Source organism: Hylobates moloch, unplaced genomic scaffold (genome assembly GCF_009828535.3).
Source record: "Hylobates moloch isolate HMO894 unplaced genomic scaffold, HMol_V3 SCAFFOLD_5, whole genome shotgun sequence".
In the NCBI taxonomy this organism is placed as follows: domain Eukaryota; kingdom Metazoa; phylum Chordata; class Mammalia; order Primates; family Hylobatidae; genus Hylobates; species Hylobates moloch.
The window spans coordinates 101,709,572-101,717,137 of NW_026652280.1; positions in this window are offsets into that span (position 1 = coordinate 101,709,572).

Here is a 7,566-nt window from a genome sequence, read left to right on the forward strand (position 1 = left end):
TAAAAAGAGAAAATTTCAGTTCCAATGAAGGAGGAAAGGTATAATTTCAGAATAAAGGACAGACCTTAACATTCAATACTGCAAGTAATGAGTTGTACCAGGATCTGCTCAAGAGATATGAATTAGTCTAATCCACCCCGCAAAGCTTTATTTAAAGGATTCCTTGTCAGACCGAGCACGGTGGCTCACGCCTGTAATCCCAGCACTTTGGGAGGCCAAGGCAGGCGGATCCCTTGAGGCCAGGAGTTCGAGACCAGCCTGGTCAACATGGTGAAACCCTGTCTCTACCAAAAAATACAAAAAATTTAGCTGGGTTTGGTGGTGCATGCCTGTAGTCCCAGCTACTCGGGAGGCTGACATGGGAGAATCACTTGAACCTGGGAGATGGAGGTTGCAGTGAGCTGAGATTGGGCCATTGGACTCCAGCCTGGGCAACACAGCAAGACTCTGTCTCAAAAAAAAAAAAAAAATACAGGCTATAGGCAGTGCTATGGTTTGAATGTGTTCCCCAAAGTTCATGTGTTGGAAACTTTATCTCCAAAGCAACAGTAATTAACAGGTGATTAGACCATGAGGGCTCTGCTGTAATGAATGGATTCATGCTGTTATCGCAGGAGTGGGTTCCTTATAGAAGGATGAGTTTGTCCCCCTCATCTTTTATTTCTCTCCCTCTCTTTGCCCTTCCACCAGGAGATGATGCAGCAAGAAGGCCTTCTCCAGGTGTTACTCCCTCCAGCTTAGACTTCCTGGCCTCCAGAATTGTGAGCCAATAAATATCTGTTTTGTTTTGAATACCAGTCTGTGGTATTCTGTTGTAGCAATACAAAATGGACCAAGACAGGCAGTACACCTGTTTTCAGAAAACAAGTGTATTGTATTCTATACAACACATTCTGTATTATATTGTACATTCTTTTTTTTTTTTTTTTTTTTGAGACAGTGTCTCGCTGTCGCCCAGGCTGGAGTGAAGTGGTGTGATCTCTGCTCACTGCAACCTCTGCCTCCCGGGTTCAAGTGATTCTCCTGCCTCAGCCTCCTGAGTAGCTGGGATTACAGGCATGTGCCACTATGCCCAGCTAATTTTGTATTTTTAGTAGAGACGGGTTTCTCCATGTTGGTCAGGCTGGTCTTGAACTCTTAACCTCAGGTGATCTGCCCACCTCGGCCTTCTAAAGTGCTGGGATTACAGACGTGAGCCATCGCACCGGGCCGAGAGCACAACTTTATTATCTCTTACGGTTCTGCGGGTAGACTGGGCTTAGTTGGTGGTTCTCACGTGGGGTCTTCCATGTAGGTGGAAATCGGAGCTAGAGTAATCTGAATGTTTGAACAAACTCAACATCTATGGTAGCTTGCTTAACACGCGTGGCAATTGATACCGAATGTGAGCTGGGAGCTCAGTTAGAACTGCCAGCCGGAGTGCTTACCATGGCCTCTCTATGTGGCTGGGGCTTCTTAGAGCATGGCAGTAGGGTCCTGAGAGGACAAATCCCAAAGTGAGCATTGCATGAGGCCTACGTGGAAGCTGGTAGGCTTAAGATTTATTTATTTTAATTTTAATTAATTAATTTATTTTTGAGACAGGGCTTCATTCTGTCACCCAGGCCCGGGTGCAGTGGTGAAATAATGGCTGACTGCAGCCTCCACCTCCCTGGGTCAAGCGATCCTCCTGCCTCAGCCTCCCAAGTGGCTGGGACTACAGGTACACGCCACCATACCTGGTTAATTTTTGCATTTTTTGTAGAGACAGCATTTCACCATGTTGCCCAGGCTGGTCTCAAATTCCTGGACTCAAGGGTCCCACCTGCCTTGGTCTCCCAAAGTGCTGGGAATACAGATATGAGACACTGTGCCCCTGGCATTTCTTAAGATTTATTTCAGAAATCCCAGGACATCATTTCTGCTATATTCTAATGATAAAAAAAAATCATTAAGTCTGGCTCAAATTAAGGGGAGGAGGAGAATTAGACATCTCTCTTTTTTTTTTGAGATGGAGTCTTGCTCTGTCACCCAGGCTGGAGTGCAGAGGTGTGATCTTGGCTCACTGCAACTTCCACCTCCTGGGTTCAAGTGATTCTCTTGCCTCAGCCTCCTGAGTAGCTGGGATTACGGCGTGCACCACCAAGCCCGGGTAATTTTTGTATTTTCAATAGAGTCAGGGTTTCACCATGTTGGTCAGGCTGGTCTTGAACTCCTGACCTCGTGATCTGCCTGCCTTGGCCTCCCAAAGTGCTGGGATGACAGGCGTGAGCCACCGTGCCTGGCTAGACATCTTTTAATGTAAAGAGCAGCATGCATAAAATTGACGGTGACCATCTTTGGAGACTAAATACCATAGTCTGTCTTCTGGCAACCGCAATTCACATCCTTCCCATATGCAAAATACACTAATCTCCTTCCCAAGACCTACAAAGTCTCATCTCATTAAGGCATCAATTTGATGTCTCTGATCTTATTATCTGAGACAGGCCCAGAGATATGCACAAGGCTTCCCGTGCAGTTCCTCCAGGACGGCTCCTCAAATGTGGTTCCTCTTGGCCTGAAGTCCTGTGAAGAACATAATTGATGTTCACAGGTGAGCTAAAGATAGATAACTGCCATCCAGGCTTGTTGGCTCACGCCTGTAATCTCAACACTTTGGGAGGCTGAGGTGGGTAGATCACTTGAGCTCAGGAGTTTGAGACCAGCCTGGCCAAAGTGGCAAAACGCTGTCTCTACTAAAAACACAAAAATTAGCTTGGTATGGTGGCATGTGCCTGTAATCCCAGCTACTTGGGAGGCTGAGGCAGGAAAATTGCTTGAATCTGGGAGGTGGAGATTGCACTGAGCTATCATACCACTGCGCTCCAGCCTGGGTGACAGAGTGAGACTCTGTTTTTTTTTTTTTTTTTTTTTAAAGATAACTGCCACAAACACTCCTATTCTTAAGGGTGTGGTGGTGTACTGGAGGCACAAATTGGTGCATTGGTCCATAGCAATTTCGAAATTGAGTCAGACATATGTCACCAGATTCTTGACTAGGGCCCAGTTCTGCTCTCTATAAGTGGTTCTTCTTGGCTCTTGGCCTCTAGGTTCTTGACTTCATTTTCTGAGTTAACTCTCTATTTTCCACAAGAAGTATCTGTGTTGATAGCTAAGTAGCTTTCTCAGCCTAGTTCTTGCCCATTTGAAGTTGAAGACTCAAAAACTTCTTTTGATTTTAAGCCATCTCGGTCCCTTTTAGTCCAAAATTATATAATTCCTGTAAAAATGTGGCCTCACTGCGCGTCAGTTTATAATTCACTTAATAGACAAAGCCATACCTACAAATCTTTTTAAGATTGGTCTCTCTCCAGCTTGGACTGAGAGTCAGGGTGCTGGGAGTAAATGCCCTTGAGATTCCTAAAAGCCTTCTAGTCTGAAAGAGCCTAAGAGGCACACTTCTAGAATTATTAGACATTGTATTATTTATCTGAGAAGACCTAGGAAGCTTGCCCTTAAATCTTTTTGAGGTCTCATTACAAGGTCTTACCTTTGACTTACTTCATCTTTATCCTGAGATCCTTTTTACTGTTAGGCATCTGGATTTGATGTTTGCCCCAAGGCCATTTATTAGTTTGAGAGTCATTTGCTGGCTGGAAAGCCAGTGCTGGGCCCTCTGTAATTCTTTTTTTTTTTTTTTTTTTGAGTCTCACTCTGTCGCCCAGGCTGTGCAATGGTACAATCTTGGCCCACTGCAACCTCGGCCTCCCGGCTGAGTAGTTCCTTCTTTAGTTCAACATTTTTGTTTTTTTTTGAGATGGAGTCTCGCTCTGTTGCCAGGCTGGAGTGCAGTGGCATGATCTTGGCTCACTGCAACCTCTGCCTCCGGGATTCAAGTGGTTCTCCTGCCTCAGCCTCCCTAGTAGCTAGGACTACAGGCGTACACCACAATGCTCAGCTAATTTTTTGTATTTTCAGTAGAGATGGAGTTTCACCATGTTGGCCAGGATGGTCTCGATCTCCTGACCTTGTGGTCTGCACACCTTGGCCTCCCAAAGTGCTGGAATTACAGACGTGAGCCACCGCGCCCGGCCTAGTTCAACTTTCTAGTGTCATATTTTATCATAGGCAGCCAGAAGAAGCCAATTGGTACTTTCGTATTCTGCATAAAAATCTCCTTACCCATATCCATAAACTGATTAGGTACCTTTCTGTTTTCCATGTAACCACAGACAACAGTGTTGCCAGACATTCTGCCATTACCTAAGAGGATCTCTTTTTTCTAGATTCCAGTAACAATTTCCTCACTGTCCTTCAAATCATTACTAATAATCTTCTAGAGACCCTTCCGGCTTTCACCCATTGCCTGCTCCCAAAGCCAATGACACCTGTTTCAGTTTTTTTGTAATAGCAGCATCCTACTCCTGTAGGTCTTTGATGAAAGATGCAGGGAACAAGCTCAAGCTAACTTTCTAAACTTTTTCTACCACTTCTTCTATTACTACACCTAGGTTTCTATTTGGTCCATATTTCAAGATATGCCAGGGTCTGACCAAATATTTTATCATTTCACAACAAAGGTCCTGACTTTCCAGCCTGACATATTGGGTCATCATATCTCACTACCTTCCTCCCTCTACTTAGCCAAGTTCACATTTTAGATTCTTTTTTTTTTTTGAGACAGTGTCTCACTGTGTCGCCCAGGCTGGAGTGCAGGGGCACGATCTTGGCTCACTGCAATCTCCACCTCCCGGGTTCAAGCGATTCTCCTGCCTTAGCCTCCTGAGTAGCTGGGATTACAGGCACATGCCACCATGCCCGGCTAATTTTTGTATTTTTAGTAGAGACGGGGTTTCTTCATGTTGGTCAGGCTGGTCTCAAACTCCTGACCTTGTGATCCGCCCACCTCGGCCTCCCAAAGTGCTGGGATGACAGGTGTGAGCCACCGCGCCTGGCCCCCACACTTTAGATTCTTTTACTTGAGGATTCCACTTTAAGATATCAAATTCTCTACTAGTTAGGGGTTTTTTCAACTATAAGTTACAGAAAATCTGACTAATGCTAGCGGCTTCAACTGTCTTATACAAGAAGTCTGGAGTAGGATGTTCAGGTTTGATGCAGTTCCGGAGATGCCATCTGAGATCCAGTGTCTTTTCATTTTTTGGCCCTTTAATATATAGGACATCTACTATTTTCCTCATGGCTTGTTGTTTCGTGATCACACTATGGCTGCTATACCTCCAGGCCTCAGTGTCCATGTTCCAGGCTGGAAGACAGAATAAGGGTGAGGTGCAAAATGCCTTTTCCACAGGAGCCTTTGCCTTTTTATTATGATAGAAGTGCCCTCCCCCAGAGACTTCCACTTACAATTTTGGCCTTAACTGTGTGATTTGGCTAGTCTTAGCTGTAACCAAGTGTTTTTAGCTGAGCACGTTGACATCTTTGAAGAAAAAAAATGGGTCTTAATAATGAAGAAAGAAGGGATGGATAATGGATGAGTAATGCACAGTGTTTTCCTGAAAAAAATTTTTTTTTTTGAGATGGAGTCTCATTCTGTCGCCCAGGCTGGAGTGCAGTGGCATGATCTCAGCTCACTGCAAGCTCTGCCTTCAGAGTTCACACCATTCTCCTGCCTCAGCCTCCCGAGTAGCTGGGACTACAGGCACCCGCCACCACGCCCGGCTGATTTTTTGTATTTTTAGTAGAGATGGGGCTTCACTGTGTTAGCCAGGATGGTCTCGATCTCCTGACCTTGTGATCCGCCCGTCTTGGCCTCCCAAAGTGCTGGGATTACAGGTGTGAGCCCCTGCACCTGGCCTGAATTGTTTTTTGAATTACTTGGGAAACCTATCTTTGAGAACCACTTCCAGAGTAGCTCAGATAGGGTCCCCAGAGACAGAAAAGGCCAAGTGAGAAGGCGCTGGGACAATTGCTTATTCTCACTTATGATTCTGCCTTAACTGCACATCTGGGGCTGGCGAGGCAAGGCGGGGCAGGCCCTCAATGATACATGGTCTCTTTTCATAGCAATAAAAAGAGAGAAGCCCACCTTCCTAATATCCTGTAGGAAAGGGAGCCAGTAACTATAGGTCAGGGAATCATGATGATGGTAATTAACATTTCTGTAGCAGTTCTCAGAGTTCCTTTCATGCACACTGTCATTTCAGTCTCATGGTAACCCCGAGAGGAGCTATCATTAGGCCGTTTTTACAGATGAGGAAACTGAGAGGGAGCAGCATCTGTCATTCGTGGAGCACTCCCTCCGGCTAGGCACTCTGCTAGGCCTATTCAAGCGTCATCTCATTTAATCCTTGGGGCAACTGGGTGAGAGCAGAGCTATGCTATTAGTTTCTGCACATCATAGACAGAAACAGAGGCTGGGAGAGATTAAATAAGGAGTAGCGTCAGGACTTGACCCATGTCTTAAGAAAGGTCCTCATCCCTGTGGACACCAGGGTGGCAGTCCGGGCCTTCCTCCCCTTCCCACAGCCATCTCCAAAGCCTGGGGCTTTGTGTAAGGTGAAAGGGACCTGGATGAGCAGCACCCAGACTCTCAGTGTCCCTGTCCTGAGTCACTGGGGGAAGCAGGCCCACTTGCTCCTGGTGGATTAGTGTAGTCTGGTTTCTTTTGGGCCTTAGGCTCACAACAATTCCTGGCTTCTCTTGGCTCAGGTTCTGGGGCTGTTTTGGCTGGTGGAGACTAGCCTCAGCTGGCTGCCCTTGGAGCTGGGCAGGTTTTGAAAGAGGCTGATTTCCTTTCCTTCTGGGCGTTTGACAAATTAACAAACACCACTTTCCCAGATGGTTCTGGCAATCTTCCCTTATCCCCTTTCCTCTCCCCAAATCTCTGTGCAGAGGCACAGAGGAGGAGAGTCTAGGAATAGCTCTGTTCAAAAGTTTGTTGGGCCAGTTCTCTCCCGCTTCCTCCTGGAACTGCTGCCGGAGGAGAGCCTCAGGAACACACACCTCACCCTGCATCCTGCCCTACTGTCACTTTGGCGTTTGCTTTCTTGCATTAATCCCTGGCAGCCTATTAACCCTCCAAGAAAGGAGAGAATGAAGGCAAAGCTGGGCTCTGAGACAAGGGACTGGCTGAAATAGGGCCCCCATGCCCTTGTCTTTAGGTCACTTGATCTCTCCACTAACTCACTGCTCTCATCTATGAATTGGTCACAATCAGTCACTGACTTGGCAGTCAAAAGAAGTAGTAGGTCTAAGTAGTAGGTCCACAGGCCTCTTTGATCTCAGTTCAGATCCTCTTCCCATTTCCCCAGGCCCAGTCCCCAATTCTGTAGCAAAGGCCTTCCTGGCTCCACACCAGTCCCAGTCATCAAATACGCCTTCCTACACCTTCCCTATATTTGGCTCAGATGATGAGAAAGGAAGCTAATCATTTTGACAAGGTTCATTGGTCCCATGGGGCTACGGGATTGGGGTGGGTTCACCCTGTCCCTGGGGCCCAGGCCCTTTTGGCACAAACATGTAGAATATCCAGATGCTCAGGACAATTTATCTTGTTCTTCCCCGAGGTTCAGAACCAGACACTGACCTTCAGGGAGACGGTGCAGTTTCCAAGGGCATATGGTGATAGTGGTGATATTGGGG